This window comes from Poecilia reticulata, chromosome 16 (assembly GCF_904066995.2).
Source record: "Poecilia reticulata chromosome 16, P_reticulata-male-v2, whole genome shotgun sequence".
NCBI lineage: Eukaryota > Metazoa > Chordata > Actinopteri > Cyprinodontiformes > Poeciliidae > Poecilia > Poecilia reticulata.
In genome coordinates, this window is record NC_088845.1 from 5,652,181 (window position 1) to 5,672,043 (window position 19,863).

The 19,863-nt window shown below is 41.2% G+C and overlaps 1 long non-coding RNA gene across 4 annotated transcripts in view; it reads left to right on the plus strand.

The window, feature by feature from the left end:
- LOC103477693 (uncharacterized) overlaps positions 1-19,863 on the plus strand; it is a 64,027-nt gene that overhangs the window by 10,098 nt on the left and 34,066 nt on the right. The window contains exons 1-2 of one of the 4 annotated variants that reach the window (XR_014083869.1): positions 14,175-14,190; positions 15,305-15,354. This is a non-coding gene — a long non-coding RNA (uncharacterized LOC103477693). The other 3 variants (XR_535683.3, XR_001777417.2, XR_001777416.2) reach the window with 3 other exon arrangements.

A 19,863-nucleotide genomic window follows, 5' to 3' on the forward strand; every position in this document is an offset into this window, starting at 1 on the left:
GCCGCTGTCCACTGATCTGTGCCTTTCGTTGCTGTTTTAAAGGTGCATTAAACGTGCGGTGACCAGACTTCTGCCTATCGTTTGTCTGCCATTATGGCGACCATTTGGAACCTGCTACACTAGTGTCCAGAGACTGGAGACGCGCTACCAGGAGACGTGGAGGAGGGCAGCAGCAGGACCGCATCTCCACCATTGTGCAAGGAGGCGCATGAGGAGCACTGCCAGGACCCTGCAAAATGACCTACAGCAGGCCACAAATGTACATATGTCTGCACAAACTGTTAGAAACCGACTCCATGAGGATGGTATGAGGGCCCAACGTCCACAGATGCAGGACGCTTGGCATTTGCTAGAGAACACCAGGATTGACAAATTCACCACTGGCGCCCTGTGCTCTTCACAGATGAAAACGGGTTCACACTTGGCACGTGATAGATGTGACAGTCTGGAGACACCATGGAGAGCTTTCGGCTGCCTGCAACATCCTTCAACATGACCGGTTTGGCAATGGGTCAGTGTTGCAACCCAGCTCGTTGAGCTAAAACAAACATTGAGACATGGACTTCAACAATAGTTAGGCTCCTTATTGAGCACCAAACATGAAATAAAACTAATGCTAATGGCATGCGGCCCCTGTGGCTGATGGCGTTGCCAGAAGCAGGGGAGTCCTGCAAAAGAAAATCAAAGAAGGCAAAATCAGGGTGGGCATTATAAGTTGGGCAAGAGCCAGCCTGAAAAGCGGAGCTGGGTGGAGAAGTGAGCTCAGCCCCCTTTCCTCTTTCAATAGCCTGCTTTAATAGCCAGGAGACGCTGGGCCCTAGCAGATCCTGGATGCAGCTTCTTCTGGGGTTCCTCAGGACAAAGAATAATAAAAAGATCCCTTCATGTAAAGTGGAGGGGGACGCACCATCTAGTGCAGGGGTGTCAAACTTTAAGGGCCACTGTTCTGCAGTTTTTAGATGTGCCACAGGTATGAAACGCTGGAATTAAATGGCTTTATTACCTCCTTCCATGCAAAGGTCTAAAATCCAACCACTGTCCTCTTCTGCAGGTTTGTCTAACACAGTGTTTCCTAACCCTGGTCCTCAAGGCACACTGTCCTGCATGTTTTAGGTATTTCCTTGCTTCAGTCCAGCTGATTTCAATCGATGACTAACAGGCGTTTGCTGAACTGCAATTGAATTAGGCACAGCAGGGATGCCTCTAAAACATGTAGGACAGTGTGCCTTGAGGACCAGGGTTGGGGAAACGCTGATCTAGAGAGACAGGAAATGCCTTCAGAAAAGTCTGTGTCCTCTTCAGATCTTCGCCTGCGCCTTTTGTGTCTCTGGGGGTTGTCCATGGAACCTGCCAGAATTTCCAGGTGGCAGCACACCTCTGCCACCTGCTACATACTTGGGTGGATCTCATCCTCCGTCCAAAGAGCCGTTTCCCGGCCCACTATCTTCAGCAGGTCTTGGTTGCTGACTGTTGGCTGATGGTAGTGCTTGTGCAGACTGCTTAGCTCCATGTGGGCGCTCTTGATGCGTGAGCCTGTGATAAAAAAAGAAGTGGTCTGGGACATTCCTGTCCTGCAGATAGCATGGCCTGACTTTAGTAAAGTAGAGCTGGAAGAGCGCGGCGTCGCCCAAAGGAGGCAGCTGGTTTTCCTGCTGCTTTTGCTCAGTGGACCACGATCACGTAGCGCAAACGGCTTCGTTCCACCCACTCTTTGGCCATCAGAGTGAGTGGCCAACGTTGGCCTCTGGCATAGCTTCATAAGCATTACCTCGCAGTAATAACGAAATCTGGTTTTCTCCTCCTCAGTCACACGTGCAGGCCGTCCTCCAGGTTTTTGCCGATGTGCTTCACGTTGGGTTCTGCCCTGAACAGCACCCTCTGGCATAAATGCTTGTACTGGTCTCGATGACCAGCTTAGGGCTTTTGCTCCGTTTGTCCTTGCATTCTGAGGATGCGAATGGCTCAGATGTGAGCGCCTGTGTGAAGGCATCGCACGCTGCGGTCCGCTTGCTTCCCCACTGCCCTTTGGCGAACTTTACCCAACGACGGGCAGATGGTAGCTGCGTTAACTTTGGCAACCTTTAGCTTCTGCACATACTCGGCTACCTTAGTTTTTCCTAGTAAAGGTTGCTGTCACCTGAGCAGCATCTGGAACCAGGAAGTTAAGCCATCAGCATGTTTGCCATCTCTTGCTTGGTGTTTGTCATTTTTAATTTCCCTTTCAAGTGGACCTTGTAGCTCTGGAGAAGGGGGTCATCAGAGGTTGCCTTCTTGTACAAACCCGTCTCCTTTATGGACTTTCAGCCCCTTCTGACTCCTGGAGCTCCGTGTCCTTGTAGATCGCTCCTCCTCCTCCTCCTTGCTTCCTGACTGGGACGACCCCTCCTGCCCAGCAGTGGCCGCTGGCTCCTCTGTAGTGGAGGAGCAGGCAGCTTTGTCTGCAACTGCTGCTGCCCTCTTCAATCAACAGCTCATCCTTGTTCAGCGGGTTCAGAACAACTAACTCGTCCCACTGGACTCGTTTGAGAATCCAGTACCTGCCGGTAGGATCTGGGCACCACCTGCAGCGCTGACGGTAATCCCACCAACGGTCTTTCAGAGTTCACCTTTTCATTGAGTGCTTGCCTTCCACAAGCTTCTCCTTTATGGCTGCCTTGGGCTCACCTGCAATGCACTGCATGGCCAGTTGAGTGGAGATGGATTTTTGTGGCTTCTGGCAATACACCACACAGCGTTCGGCTCTTTTGTCTGGTCCAAACATGGTGTGTGGCTCTAATGTCTACCATGTGGAAGAGAAAAATCCTGCCAGGAACCAAAACAATGGGGCATTTACAATCCAACTCAAATGTTTTGGAGAACCAAGCTGATCAATATTTCAGGGCAAAGTCAATCTCTTGCTAGACAATCGATCACCTGGCTGTGAAGCGCCATCTTCAGAATGGGGTCTCGTCATTTGAACCAGTTTGGACTCAAATGGTTTGTTGTCTTTGGTTAAATTTCGTTTGAACTTTTCCCTTTATTTAAATGTTTGAGCTTGACCTGCCTGTGGGTGGAAAATCGCCCTCTGATCACGTCAGTTTTGACGTTTTTTGGTGCGTTTCTTTTGGTTTGAATACAGAAACGTACATGGTTTGGAGACACGGCTTGGGATTATTATTTTGTGGTTGTTGGGTTGTGTGATTGTCTTCTGTGGAGCGGCCTTTTGTCCCTCAACATAATCAAGGTGAGTGAAGTGTTGATCGTGTGCACCTGCTCGCAGATTTGGTCCCCGGTATCCATAGAGGTGTTGCTCCTTTGGGCTTCATCTTTTTGTAGTGTCGCTTGGAGGTGGTTGGTTTCAACTGTGCTTGCACAGTTATCTCGGGAGCACTTTAGTGGGACGGTCTGTATAGATTACCTTACTGTACAACAACCAAACCCAAGACGTGTGAAGACAAGTTTGGATAGGCAGGTCAGTTAGCTGGTACTTCTGTCTGCCTGTGCACACAGATCAAATCAGATCCTAGCTGATTATTGTTGTGGTGTTTGTCAGGAGCAGACATGACTTCTCTTTCTGAATTTTTTTTATTTTCCCTCAAAGGAGTTTTTGGATGATTGGAAGAAAGCACGTTTGTTTGAAATTGGTAAGCACTATGGTGTAGATGGCCGCTGTTCTACAGAGAGCATGAAGGCTATTTTTCAATTTAATTGAAAAAGATGATTTGCTGTGACCAGTTGGTGAACATAGTGCATCTAAACCCATAGTTTTAGCCCACCTGTTTCCCAGACCTGAATCAGATTGAGCACATCTGGGACATCACGTCTCGCTCCATCCACAAACGTCACGTTGCACCACAGACTGTCCAGGCCTGGGAGGAGATCCCTCAGGAGACCATCCACCACCTCATCAGGAGCATGCCCAGGCGTTGTAGGGAGGTCATGCAGGCACATGGAGGCCACACACAATACTGAGCCTCATTCTGACTTAAGGACATTACATTAAAGTTGGATCGGCCTGTAGTGTCTTTCCACTTTAATTTTGTGTGACACCAAATCCAGGTCTTCCTTTGGTTAATAAATTTGATTGCCGTTGATGATTTTTGTTGTCGGCACATTAAACTTTGTACATCAGAATAAAGTATTCGATGAGAATATTTCATTCAGATCTAGGATGTTTTTTGTTTATTTGCACATCCGTGAATTCCATCATAATGCCTCTACAATTCAGTTCAAATAAATATTGTTAGAACTTGTATTCACAATTTTCAGTGATTCTATAGTGATGGCTGTGGGTAGGAAAGGTCTCATGTAGCAGTCTGTACTACAGCAAATTTGAAGAAGCCTCTGACTAAAGACTTTTTTTAAATAAATAAAGGTAGTCTGTAAATAATGCAAAATCTTACCAAGTTTTTTTTTTTTTCTAGTTTCTAATGCAAACATATTGGTGCATCTGAAATAATATGAATAAAACTGCAATATATAGGAGCTTGGTTTTAATCAATAATTCCTTAATATTGATTAAAAAGTGCCAGTTCCACTGACGGATTATTTCAGTTACAACATGGGGAATAATCTACTAGTGGATCTAGTGCCATTTCATCAATATTAATTCAGGAATTATTGACTTAAGCTCCTATATATTGCAGAAAGGTTTCTTGTATGTTTTTGTCTTTTTTCAAGTGTACTAGCATGTTTGCATTAGAAACTATACCAAATCTTTTGTTTTTGCATTTTAGGCACTTGCTTATGCTGCATTGCTCCTCAGAACTGCTTTAATTCTTGGTGGAATAGATTCAACAGGTGTTGAAAACATTCTTCAGATTTTGGTCCGTAACAGGAACATCACTGCTTAATTTATATTTTAACCCTGAAAAGGATTTGTCTCTCTTCTTGTCGTTCCTATGGTTTATTTCCTTTTAATTAATGTAACGCACTTTGAATTGCCTTGTTGCTGAAAATGTGCTATATAAATAAAATAAACTTGCCTTACTGACATGACAGTTGCTACAGGTTTTTCAATTACAGCTCCATGATATAAATCTGCTTTTCCACCACATCCTGAAGGTGCTTTGCTGGTTTAAAAAAAACGGTTAATCACTTTTAACCCAGTTAAAAGGTGCATTAATCAGCTGCATCATAGTCTCACTATTGATAAAATTAACTAATGCCATGTATGCGTTTTGTGACTGGAAGCCTCATCCGATACTTGGGATCCGATTCAACTTCCCTCATTCTGAATCCATTGAACTGCTGCCACTTTATAGCTGAACTCAATGTTTTTGTTCATTTGCAGTTAAATGTGTATTTAGTAAAGTGGCCGATGAGTTTCAATTCCCTGTGGCAAATTGGGTTGCGTTGTCAAATGTTAATTATGAAAATAGTTATTTCTCTTCTCAGGTTGGCTCCAATTCCAAATTAGAAATGCCAAAAACAAGCCAATAATGTTCTTTTAAACACTTTATAGTTTCTAATTTTTGTGTTTAAATAAAAAACAAATCCATGCTTGACTTGCCTTTCTCAAGTCGAGCTTTGGAACTATTTGTCAAATGAATATATTGATAAATTTATATGACGGCACTACATTGAGTTTGTTTGCAACAGTTTGAATGTCTCAGTCTCATGTTTGAAGATGTGAAGGTTGGACCATGACGGCACAGAAGCTGAAACAAGTGATGGCAAAGATAAAAAGTCGTTAGAACCTGATGCACTCAGCCAGATTGGGTGGGTTTCTGCCCAATTGGGTTTCCTTTGAACACCTTTGGCAGAAAAAACCCACCTGGTTGTTAAAATTTGGGCTGCTTGTTTTTAAAAGTATTCACTGGAAAATGTGTCTGTGTGGCAGAAAAGAAAAAAACTTGTACATTTAAAAAAAATGTCATGTCCTTACGCTCATTCTTTTATTTTGAAATGTTTAGACATCAATGGTTGGGTAGTCATTGGTTAATGAAGTGTTACTATGTGGCGGTATTATAAAATAGAAAATCCTAGTGCAACTTTAAAAGGACATACTGACACAGAAAAACTCAAGTTTCTTTGTGTTCAAAGAGTCGGGTCCCAATGGGATAAGAAACGACCAAAAACACAGTGACTTGACTGTATCAATGTGTATCACTTATCACGTCTATAAATGCAGTCGATGACCTATAGGATAAATGACAGAAGCCCTAAAAATAAAACTGTTACTTCAACATCTTGCAATCAGAAGTTGGTAGACTATTAACATTGTTGGGTTAGATCAGGGGTTCTCAAAGTCCGTCCTCGAGGGCCGACATATTTAGTTCTCTCCCTGGTGGTAGTAACAACTTTCTCAGCAAGTCGATGTTCTTCTCCGGCTTCCAACGAGCCATCATTTGATCCAGGTGCGTTAAACCAGGGAGAGAACTAAAACACGCAGGATGCCGGCCCTCCAGGTCCGACTTTGATCACCCCTGGGTTAGATGGACAGACTGTTGGTAGCACTGTTGCCTAGCAACTAGAAGTTCTTGGCACTGTTGCCTAGCAACAAGAAGTTCTTGGGTTCCCAAAGTCCAAAAACTATTAGTGACTATTAGTTAAACCAGTCTCTCTAAATTACCTTTAGGTGTGTGTGACTGGTTGCTTGTCCTGTGTGTCTGTGTTGTCCTGGCGACCAGCCCAGGTTCGACCTGACCTTTCACCCAGTGACCGCTGGAGATGGGTGCAAGCACCTGGCAACCCGATATAGACATTTGAATTTAAGAGTAATTTTTGTTTATGAAGCACCGACGGTATGGGAAAGGATTCACTTTTATTCTAATACTGTTGGTGTTTCAAAAGTATTTGTTTTTGTAAAATCTTGTTTTCTTCCTCCAAAGAATGCTTTTTTGAAATATCCTCCAGGATTACGACTAGATTTGCTTTTATATTTTTCATAAAACACAATACTTTAATAATCAAAAGGATAGTTGTGTTCGAGAGTCAATAAAAATAGCAGATGCCTGGGAGTACATGGGTTATTTTGTTGAATGCTGTATTCAGTACAAACTATGTTGGGGTGTTTTTAGCCCACCTTAACTTTAAAGGTGACCCATTATGCCTCCTTAATCAGGATATGCCTATGGTCTATACCAGGGGTGGGCAACTCCAGGCCTCCAGGCCCGGTCTCCTGCAACTTCTAGATGCGTCTCAACTTCAACACACCTGAGTCAAATAATGAGGTCGTTAGCAGGACTCTGGAGAACCTGACTGCACTGAGGAGGTGATTCAGCTGTTGGTTTCAAGTGTGTTGGACCAGGGAGACATCTAAGAGTTGCAGGACGCCGGCCCTCCAGGACCAGGATTGTCCACCCCTTGTCTATACAAAACATATTCATTACAATTTTTGCTGAAAGTTATTCTTAGATAATGATATTTTTTGCTAGGTAACGGGGCAGTGCCTGCTGATTTGTGATGTTACATTCAGGAGGGTTTTTTTTAATGCTGCCTGCTGAATGTGATTTAATTGGGAAGTTTTTGAAACAGCTCCAAAGACTTAAAAAAATTAAATCTAATGCCAAAAATGTCCGAGCGTTTTTTTTAAGCACTTGGGCTGTTTTTAGTAACAGTAGTAAACAAATGGAAGTACAAAAAGTGAATTTTGTACAATGCGTCTTCTTTAAAAGAATACTAACATGATTAATAACTCGAAGTGAGACTAAAACAGTTTTTATTGTGAAAATGTATGTGTGCATTTCTTCTACAGTAGTTGTTTCTCTATATTAATGTTGCTTTGACTGGGACACAACGTTGGCGCGCGTGGCCTTGGTCATCGAGGAACTGGACCGCCATCTTGTCCGAATGTGACCGAGCGCCGAGGGCAGAACGTGTCACCCAGCCGGCGTCAGCTGGGCTCGTTCAAGGTTACTCTTTGATTTAATGGTGATGCATTTTTTAAAACCACATCATTCCTCCCTCTTGCCACTGCGCCTAGTCAATCTCTGTCAGCAACACTGGCTGTGCATCTCACCTTTAGCAGTGGAAGCACCAGCAGAGGTTGTTTAAGATATAAATCAACGGCAAACGAAGCGTCAGTGCCGACACCAGCCGGCCCTGATTGTTTTACCTGGCGACCTGTTTGAAAGGCAGGACGGCGAAGGAAAACTGTTCTATATATTTAGGCTATGACAAGGAAAGGTGCCCTACTCATCATGTGGACAGCTCCTTGGATGGGCTCTTAAAACGAATGCAGGCTGCAAAGCCTTGAAGTTTTGATGCACAACCAGATGCTGTGGCGATTAAGCGTCATACCTTGGAGATTTTTACTTTTTGTGATTTGTCTTTTTTTTCTTTTCCCACTTCCATTCGGGATATGTAAATGATGGAGAAAATGATCTGTTTGTTCTTTTATCACTTCTTCGGTTAGTATAAATAGCATCACCTAGCTCTGTACTTCAGTGTTTTTCCTGACAAGATGATAATCAGCAATCATCATCCTGTCCTGCTTTTGTTTCAGCAAACCTGCCCTGACGGCGCGCAGAGTCGTAAAAATAGATTTTCAACCAGTTGCACTTTTCATCAAAGGTGTAGCTGCTTGTGAAGCGGCCTAATTGTTGGGGCTTATCGCCCGCCACACGTATACGTTCAGGTGATCAGAGGCGCGTTTAAGGCTTTTTCTTCTCGTATCTGAACTGTGATCCGAGTTATTCAGGCAGGAGAACATCAGCCTTTTGTGTGGCGTGGCAGCCTGTTGTGGATGAAGTGATAAATAAGAGGATAGAAACGGCCCACATTCATGAGCCGCGTAATCCTCTTACATGTTGTGTCATTTTGAAAAGCAAACACATCTTTGCCATCAATACCCTGGTGTCTGGTCTCATAGCCCCCATCCCACCAAAAATACGACAAAAAACTTTTTTCTATCTGTACGTGGGACAATATATGAATCTCTGAATAATTGTGACCAGCTGATGAAGCAATAATCTTTTTATGGTAGTTTTTGTCTTTTTATGTAATATTTCTGTGCGCTAATTTAATAAAAATCAGCCTCTGGATTTATTTCTTTTAAGATTTTTAAATATGTTCTCTGACTGAGAGCAACATCAATAAGTAAAACGATGTTCTTACATTCCTCTTTTGTTCTAAGAATCTAATTATGATTTGAATCAAAGTTTAATCCAAGTTTTCTTATTTGAAGTAAGCAAAGAAACTCACTAGATTTAGAGTTATTCTTATTTCTTTTATAGAATTTTAATAAGCTACTTGACTTGGGTGAAGACAGTCAATAAGAAGTTGAGAGAAATCTGATCATTTTTAACTTGAGGTAATTTCTCCAAGTTAGAATTTCTGCTGCTTATTAATATCTTCTATGTTTATCCATAATCCAAACTATTAAGACAACGAATCAAGTGCATATAGCAGGGGTGGGCAACTCCAGGCCTGGAGGGCCGGTCTCCTGCAACTGTCTCAACTTCAACACTCCTGAGTCAAATAATGAGGTCACTAGCAGGACTCTGGAGAACCTGACTGCACTGAGGAGGTGATTCAGCTGTTTGTTTCAAGTGTGTTGGACCAGGGAGACATCCAGGAGTTGCAGGACATCGGCCCTCCAGGACCAGACTGCTCACCCCTGGCATATAGCCTTGTCTCAGATTTGTTAAAACTAAACTAAACAAAAAAACAAAAGAAAAACATGTTACTGGTCCCCAAAACTTAAACTCAAAACATTCTGGGGCTTAATGGGATGAAAGTAAAACTTTTGGACGGCGTAATACCTGTTTACATTGTGCAAAGTGACACTTTCAGGTTGTAAGTGACGTCAAGCTATCCGGAGCTCCGCCCACTCCGTCATGAATGACGTCAAAACAACTAATGCTCTCCTTTAAAGCTAGTCTAAAAAAGATATCTGTAATCTAGATTTCACTTTAAAAATGGTCATAGGGTGCTGCGCGGTCGGCTGCACTAACAATGATAGAAACCATTATTACATAACTTTTAATGAGGAAAGATGGCGGCGATGGATGGATAGTAGTTGTAACTAGAAAATTCCTGCAGAAATTTTAAAGGGGCATGCCAAAGTGTGCCCGTCGGCTTTGACGCAGCGCTATGATGTTAAAAATTAGCATTAATGCTAAAGAAAGCTGCAACGTAGTCAATAACCTTTGGAGAGGCAGAAGCATGTTTAATAAACTGTAGTTGTACCATTCATTATGTTAGAATTGATGCATAAGCTAAAATTAGCCAATATGCTAATGTTAGCTTAAATGCTGGGAGTAGCATGTGGAGCAACACGACCATGTTGTTTTAATTTTACTACTCTATTCAGTATACTAAACATGTCTAATTAATGAGAAAATTAGGTAAAAGCTAACTTTAGGTAAAAGTGCTAGTGCACTAGTCATAGACAGTGAAATGCTAACTTTTGTACAAATGCTAATGACCTGCCTTGCTGAGCATCACCGCTCTTTTCCTACGAATCCTCTTCTGCTCTCTCTGTCAGGTTTGTGATCTGTAGCATCGCAGGCGCTGCGTCTGTGCCGCTGGTTCCTTAAAGGAGCAGCGACGTTATTTTCTGTCCATAGACTTTTAATCAACTATTTATTCTTATTTATGTCAGATTTTAACATGGGGGGACATATGTGTAATGGTTATAGTCTTGAATCAGTAGTATAATGCTGAAAACACAAGAAGTTGTAAATACCAGTAAACCCTACAGTGCAGTCCTGGGGAGCTGCAGTTCCAGACGCTGTTCTGTTGCTATGGTAATTAATCCCCTGCAGCTGTGAGAGCCAAAGAGCGGGAAAATCCTCTTCAGACACAGTTTCTATACTTGGGAGACACCAGGCGTCAGTCTGAAGGACCCTGACAAAAAGCATAAGCCCTAGCAAATTTTTGTAAACATTGTACATGAGCATGCATGTGTATCTATGTTATGACCAACTTTCAGACCAATAGGGCGATATTTATGCCTGTGAGGGGGATTTAAAAAGGGTTTTTGAGTCAGCCATAAACAGTCCTGTGTGTGTGTTTCATAGAGAAAGATTACTGATTCTGTGAGACACAAAATCTCAAATTTTTTCGTTTTTATTAATTTATGTAATCATTTTAACTCCGATCCCCAATAAAAATAATAGCAATAATGCCGGCCTCGAGCCGCACGATTTGATACCACTTTTGTGGGTGGGCACGCAGCGGTACGAGCCGCATTAACGGTGATGGAAGAATAATAAATAACTAGAAAATTCCTGCAGAAATTTTAAAGGGGCATGCCAAAGTGTGCCCGTCGGCTTTGACGCAGCGTTATGATGTTAAAAATTAGCATTAAGCAATCATGCTTAAGAAAGCTTCAGTGTGGTCAATAACCTGCGGGGAGTCAGAAGCATGTTTTCTTAAGCTGTACTCGTACGGTAGTATGAGCATTTTTGCTCATTTTAGTATGTTGCATAAGCTAAAATGAGCCAAAATGCTAACAATAGCATGAATGCTATTGGAGCATCAGTAGCATGTTGTCTGTCATTACTTGCGTCACACATGGCAGACCAATCCTTGCTCCGACCAAGCTTCCAACCAACAAAAAAACCTGACCTGTGTAACAGGTCACAAACACGAAAAAAGTCTTTTTAAATCCTGAAATTATTCAAATAAATTCTTCATAAACCCAATATATTACCCGGATAACAGTTTATATATTAACCTGATAACAGTTTATGACGGAGTATTTCCTTGCAAACGGCTACGTTTTTAGCCTTAGCTCTCTGCTAAAAGGAAAAGTACAACACGATGAAAATGTAAGAAAATAAAAACAAAACTCACCAAAACCGATGTAACTTAGTTCTCATTAAATCCCAGTCAGTTTTCGACCAGGTAATTTATGTTTTCTCAACTATATTAAGCGTTTCCGTTCATCACCGCTCTTTTCCTACGAATCCTCTTCTGCTCTCTGTCAGGTTTGTGATCTGTAGCATCACCCAGGCGCCGCGTCTGTGCCGCTGGTTCCTTAAAGGAGCAGCGACGTTATTTTCTGTCCACAGACTTTTAATCAACTATTTATTCTTATTTATGTCAGATTTTAACATGGGGGACATATGTGTAATGGTTATAGTCTTGAATCAGTAGTATAATGCTGAAAACACAAGAAGTTGTAAATACCAGTAAACCCTACAGTGCAGTCCTGGGTAGCTGCAGTTCCAGACACTGTGTTCTTCTGTTGCTATGGTAATTAATCCCCTGCAGCTGTGAGAGCCAAAGAGCGGGAAAATGCTCTTCAGACACAGTTTCTATACTTGGGAGACACCAGGCGTCAGTCTGAAGGACCCTGACAAAAAGCATAAGCCCTAGCAAATTTTTGTAAACATTGTACATGAGCAGGCATGTGTATCTATGTTATGACCAACTTTCAGATCAATAGGGCGATATTTATGCCTGTGAGGGGGATTTAAAAAGGGTTTTTGAGTCAGCCATAAACAGTCCTGTGTGTGTGTTTCATAGAGAAAGATTACTGATTCTGTGAGACACAAAATCTCAAATTTTTTCGTTTTTATTAATTTATGTAATCATTTTAACTCCAATCCCCAATAAAAGTAATAGCTCCCTTCTCGGGTACGAGCCGCACGTTTTGATACCACTTTTGTGGGTGGGTACGCAGCGGTACGAGCCGCATTAACGGTGACGGAAGAATAAATATATAATAATAATAATAAAGAGGCGTTCTATTGGGTGTAGAACAATAGGTGCCTGCCATGCAATGCATGGAGGCAGTACTGACTTGCTTCGCAAGTCAGTACTGCTCTCCTTATGCATTGCTATGGCATGCCCCTAACTAGAAAATTCCTGCAGAAATTTTAAAGGGGCATGCCAAAGTGTGCCCGTCGGCTTTGACGCAGCGCTATGATGTTAAAAATTAGCATTAATGCTAAAGAAAGCTGCAACGTAGTCAATAACCTGTGGAGAGGCAGAAGCATGTTTAATAAACTGTAGTTGTACCATTCATTATGTTAGAATTGATGCATAAGCTAAAATTAGCCAATATGCTAATGTTAGCTTAAATGCTGGCAGTAGCATGTGGAGCAACACGACCATGTTGTTTTAATTTTACTACTCTATTCAGTATACTAAACATGTCTAATTAATGAGAAAATTAGGTAAAAGCTAACTTTAGGTAAAAGTGCTAGTGCACTAGTCATAGACAGTGAAATGCTAACTTTTGTACAAATGCTAATGACCTGCCTTGCTGAGCATCACCGCTCTTTTCCTACGAATCCTCTTCTGCTCTCTCTGTCAGGTTTGTGATCTGTAGCATCGCAGGCGCTGCGTCTGTGCCGCTGGTTCCTTAAAGGAGCAGCGACGTTATTTTCTGTCCATAGACTTTTAATCAACTATTTATTCTTATTTATGTCAGATTTTAACATGGGGGGACATATGTGTAATGGTTATAGTCTTGAATCAGTAGTATAATGCTGAAAACACAAGCAGTTGTAAATACCAGTAAACCCTACAGTGCAGTCCTGGGGAGCTGCAGTTCCAGACACTGTGTTCTTCTGTTGCTATGGTAATTAATCCCCTGCAGCTGTGAGAGCCAAAGAGCGGGAAAATCCTCTTCAGACACAGTTTCTATACTTGGGAGACACCAGGCGTCAGTCTGAAGGACCCTGACAAAAAGCATAAGCCCTAGCAAATTTTTGTAAACATTGTACATGAGCATGCATGTGTATCTATGTTATGACCAACTTTCAGACCAATAGGGCGATATTTATGCCTGTGAGGGGGATTTAAAAAGGGTTTTTGAGTCAGCCATAAACAGTCCTGTGTGTGTGTTTCATAGAGAAAGATTACTGATTCTGTGAGACACAAAATCTCAAATTTTTTCGTTTTTATTAATTTATGTAATCATTTTAACTCCGATCCCCAATAAAAATAATAGCAATAATGCCGGCCTCGAGCCGCACGATTTGATACCACTTTTGTGGGTGGGCACGCAGCGGTACGAGCCGCATTAACGGTGATGGAAGAATAATAAATAATAAAGAGGCGTTCTATTGGGTGTAGAACAATAGGTGCCTGCCATGCAATGCATGGAGGCAGTACTGACTTGCTTCGCAAGTCAGTACTGCTCTCCTTATGCATTGCTATGGCATGCCCCTAATAAAGAGGCGTTCTATTGGGTGTAGAACAATAGGTGCCTGCCATGCAATGCATGGAGGCAGTACTGACTTGCTTCGCAAGTCAGTACTGCTCTCCTTATGCATTGCTATGGCATGCCCCTCATCATAAAGATCAATGGTAATGAATCGCAAGTCCGCGGATTTGCAGTGAACAGTTTTTACAAGGCAAGACTAACGTTCAAAAACTTTATAAATATGATTAGAAACATCAAATGTCGCATTATGGAGAAGGTAGGCGTCTAACCGTTAGTAACCATGTTGGCAACGTCATGTAGCCTAGCATGTATGGAAAGAACTGGTTAGCATCTCGTCTTTTGTACGTTTTTAATGTTGCTCCGATGTAAGAATCACCTGCTGTTTATCACACCTGTGGTGTGGATTCAGGTAAAGTCGGTAATTGAATCAACACGTCAGGAGGGAGGAGGTACGGGTCGGTTTCTAAGCTAGCTGTTTCCAACTGTTGTAAATACGGCCGTTTATGAGCCCAGCCAGCTGTGTTGCATTCACAGACAAATTAGCTCGACTCCAACAGCAGAGGTAACTGGCAAAAGCAACTTGGAAAAACTATTTCAGTCGCTCTGTTCAATACTCCCGTCCCTCACTTCCGATGTCCGTCATGGCGCCCGGAATGATTAAGTGACGCAACTGCAAAGGGTCAGTAATTAAGTCACGTTGAAGGATTTATTGTAGAGTAGTAAAGAGCACAGCTGATGTCTATCAGCTGATATATTCCATCTCACCTCAAGAAACAGAGAAAAGTTCCTCTTCATTTGCATTCAGAGACATGAAACAACACTTCACAGCTGTAGTTAATGACGGCACCAATTTAATCTGACTTTGCAGATAGACTAAGTCGTTCATCAGACCTCCTTAGCAGCATTGTAATGACTTTTTAAAATGTTTTTGTTTAACTTGGTGAGGAGAAGGCAATGTTGGGAGAAAAGAGGACATAATTTTCTTCTTGATGTTCAATTTATGCTCTCATGTTTGTTTCACGAGAGCATAAACAAATATCAATAATTTTGAAAATATGATTAAATTCAGTTACTGTGTGCAGTTTAAATCACACTTAAAATGTTAGTGGTGTCGTTTCAAAAGTAGATTTTCAAGAGTAGTACTGGTGTTTTTGACCATAGAAAGAAGTAATAGAATTTGATTGTAATATTTTGTTACTATTGTGATAATGATAAAAATGATTTTAAACTCCACTCCTTTTCTATACTTGTTTTTAGGAATAATTTCCAGAGGCTTAAAGATGCTGCCTGAGTTGTGCAGTTCCACAGTAAGTAAATAATTCCTTAACAGTGATTAAAATATACACATTATTTCACATGTAACATGGAAAAAATAACTTGTAAGTAAAATAAACTGCTAGTAGAACTAATACTTTTTCATCAATATTAAGGAAATTGACTCAAAACAAGCTCCTATATCTTGCTGAAAATTTACTTGCAAGTTAGTTTTAACATGCAGTAGAAACTAGATCACAAATACTTAGTAAGATTTTGTGCTTTTGCAGTGCATGCAACATTTCTGATAGATTCTTTCTTGCATTATGGTGGCATTTTGCAAAAATAATTTTGGTGGTAAATGTAACTGACCTAAAACAAAAGTCTGGTGTGATTTAGACATTTAGGGAAAAAAGATTTGCCTTTTTATTTGTGGTATGTAATAAACTATGTAATGTGATCCCTGCCACAATCTCATCCCAGTAAACTCACATCCCTCTACAGTTTTGAAAAGATGCTACACCACTGAAAGTTTTATTTTGGGGCAAAAGTGGCTCTATGATCTGTAAAGGTTGCTGACCCCTGATCTGAAAACTGTGCTAATCTAAAATATTACCACAAAATAACAACTATCAGGATTTACTCTAGAATTTTTTATATTCTGCTTTTTAAAGTCACTCTACAGGTTCTGGATGAAGTAAGTTTTGATTTGATTTTCCGAGGCTTTGACCGCATGTGACAGGCTTAACAGGATGTTGCATTTCAAACTGTTGCATTTGTCGCATTTTGTTGCATTGTTGCGATTCTGTAACATCAGCAAACAGAGAATTTAAGCCTCTTTGGCATTCACCTTCATTTCCAGAGAGTCGAGAGCTTTCCTGACTTCCCTCGTGCTCGAGTGTGAAAATCCTCACAGAACGTGAAGAAAGGGCTTCAGCAGCTTGGTAAAAATGTGAAAATTACTTCACATATCGTGGTGAAAGGAAGAGGCTTGGAGACATTTGGTGTTGGAAGCAGAGAACTGTCTGAAAGACGCTTGAAAGCAGCGTAATTTCTGTCTGATTCATGATGGGTTGAGTGGCATTAAATCATAGATGTGCTAACAGCAAAATGGGAGAATTAGATGGAGGCTGCTGTCTGCTATTATCCTGCGCTGTAAAAATTGACAGCGCTAACATCCGCAAGAGAAATTAGCTCTGGAAACACAGGTGCCCTACATTTCAGACTGCAGGTTCTGCTGTCCAAAATATTTTGACTTTCTGCACCTTACCTAAGAAAACCCGGCACAACAAATGGAAAATAAGCGGCGGGGAAGAACTAAATAGAGCGTGAACTTAATTTCATGTTGCCACAATTCATTCGATTCATATGGGCTTAATAGTATTGTTCATTTTCCTGCATATTTAGGGTGAAGTGTTTGCACCTGGTTATGTCTGGGGGGCATTAAGTCTGACTAATGAAATGACTATCCTCTGAGGCGTTTTAATCTATTCACTGGGAAAGTAATTGACAAGCTCGCAGTGTGTGCATTAGGATAGCTCCAGCTCCAAAGGACAGCTGTCACTAAAGCAATTAAAATGACAAAGGTTAATTAATTCTCTCCAGTTTTTTACCTGATATGAGACAGTCACAATGAGTGAGTTTTCATTTTCAGACGAGTAATAGTGTTTTGAGGAGAGTAATTTATTTGCGATTTAAAAGCAGCAGCAGCCGTTGTCTGATGGAGCCCTTAATATGTCAATACCTCACGCAAAACTGAGCCCCCAGGACAGCTTTCAGCACCAGATTTGAAATGAAGTCTGCGGCAGGACATGATCTGAAATGACAATTTGTTGTTTTTCTTTTCCAAAAGCAAGTTACTTTTTTTTTTTTCTTTCTTTCTGTGGCAGCAAGCAAGACGTAAAATGTGATTTGTTTATAAATGAGGCGTGGATTTTCACACTTGAACATTTCATCTGAACAAACATCCGTAAGTGGAAAAATTAAGCCCCTTTTTTAGCGTTGGAGTTTGGAGGTCGCGTGGAAGCGCAAAGCAAGACGCAAATAATTACCGCACCAAGCACCTCTGACACCGCGAGAGCAGAACCCAAGAACTTTCTAATCCACCTAAATGTCAAAGCAATGTTCGCAGCCCTCCCTCCATGTGAATCTCCGAAGGCTGCCAAAAGGCCAGTGGTTAGTCATCTGTTTACTCCTGCAGCTGCTGGGTGTCATTGGGACTCTGAAGGAGAAATCCCATGATTCTCTCTGCCATTTCTGACAGCTCCCACCCAGACCACATTAATCAGGGATTGTGGGCAAGCTAGGGGTTAGACGGCAGGCATGGATGGCTCCGGCCCAGGACAACTGAACCGAGGGATCTGGGCCCAAAGATAACCGAGACGTCCAAACAGTGCCGTGATTAATTTATACTGAAAATAAACTGCTTTGTTTCCCCGGACAACGGCTGAAATCAAGCTCTGAAATTAAACTCAATTTCTACAAAATTACACTGCAAAATCTTACAAAGTATTTCTAGTGAAAATATCTTGGCACACTTAGTAAAACAAAACTAGCTCACAAGTAACTTTTCAACAAGATGTAGGAACTTGTTTAAGTACATAATTCCTTAATATAGATGGAAATGTACTAGTTGAAGTGGTGCAAAGCTTGAGTATAATTGTTGGTTCTAACAATAATTAGTACCCAACTAGCGTTATTGGTTACTATAGCTACTAGCGTTATAGTCCACTTCCTGCTTTTTGAGTGGTCTCCAGACCGCTTTGCATCAATATGTGTGTATATATAGATATATACTCTGCCAAACAAACTAGAGTTTGATTAAAGTGGACCAAACGGAGCTGGTGTGAATGCGCCATAAGAATCATTATACTATTATACAGCATTACAGGGTTTTAGGTCTCCATGAGGCTTTTACCGATGAGACATTTCACACTTTGGAACAAAATACTTATCTGGTTTGTAATTGGAATAAATTAGCAGTAAAAAAAAAAGGCTACAAAGCATCACATATTTGATCCATTGTTTAGTTTAAATCACTGATCAGAGCCTCCTTTAGTTCCATGATCTTTAATTTGTCACTAATATGGTTATTTTTGTCAGGGTCTTAAAGGGTACACAGAAAAATATGCAATTACAGATGTCTTTCAGCAGCTCTCACACCCAACACTTTCCTGCCAGACTGTTTACACTTGCAAGATTATGTGCATAATGAGGCTGCATTGTCTCTGCAAAGTGCCGCTTTAATTCTTTGAAGCTTAACAAACTGTCCCTGGCACATTTTCTATGGGCGGCAAACTATCAAAGTCACTTTATTGAGATGAAAGAACTGGCCCAAACAGCAATCTGAAACATTAGTCATTCCTTCTTGTCGCTGACAGAAACACGCTCTCAATTTACGAGTCAGGTGTTTCCAGTGATTTCTGCCAGCCTCGTTCCTCCACATCATAAATTCCTCTTTGCGCTCTCTCATCCCACAGGCAGACGAGTTCTTTAGGCCGCCTTGTCAGAAAATTCAGCCCTCCTTCGCATATTGGAAGCAGTCCAGGCTGCTATTAACAGAGCTGTGCATAGGACTGCATACACAGTGAAAGAGCTCTGAATTTAAATAGACAGCAGTGATTGTGCCCCTAGGTGCACATTTGTACTTTTTTTTCCTTTTTTTCATACAGGTTTCCTATTGGCATTTTAATTCATTCTCTGCTCTGTGCTGTTGACTCTGCAGAGCTTCCCTCTTTTACTGTGTTCATTTTCTCCAAATGCCTTGCATGGAGCCACTGGCTCCCAATTCATGTAATGAAGCTTTAATGGCTGATCGCAACATCCAGCGTCATTAGCAGAAGTGTTAGTCTGATGCATAATCTGCCTTTTCTGATAACCAGAGGTGCAAACATTTGATATGTGATTAGCGCCTGCTGATTTAATTCACGTTCTCTCCTCTGGAGATTTTATGGCTTTTACCAAATGAACCTACAGATTTCATGTTTTGTTCTATATTTTTAAACAAAGTATTCGTTTTGGCTGTCTGGAGCAGATGGCTACACTGCAAAAACACAAAATCTTAAACCAAGTAATTTTGGTTTAATTTTCTAGTGCAGATATCTTTGTACATTTGAAAAAAGAAAATTAAATTAACTTACAGGTAACTTTTCAGCAAGATATAGGAGCTTGTTTTAAGCAAATTATTCCTTAATATTGATGAACGTACCATTTCTACTGGCAGATTATTTAATTTACAATAAGATATTTTCCCCCATGTTTAAGTGAAATAAACTGGTATTTTTTCATCAATATTAAGGAGTCAAAAAGCTCCAATGTCTTGACGAAAAGTTACCTATAAGCTAGTTTTGTCTTATTTCTAAGATATTTGCACTTTCTGTTTTTGCAGTGTATCAAATGAATGCTTGATCACATATTTCTCTTCCGGCTCCTTGTTGTGTAGCAGCAGCTGGATTTTATTATACCATTTTTGTTTTATGCAACATTTAAAAGGAAAAAAAAACATTTAAAGAGAAACTGATTTAGAGCACAGTTATTTTTTGCACAGAAAATAACCTTCTGCA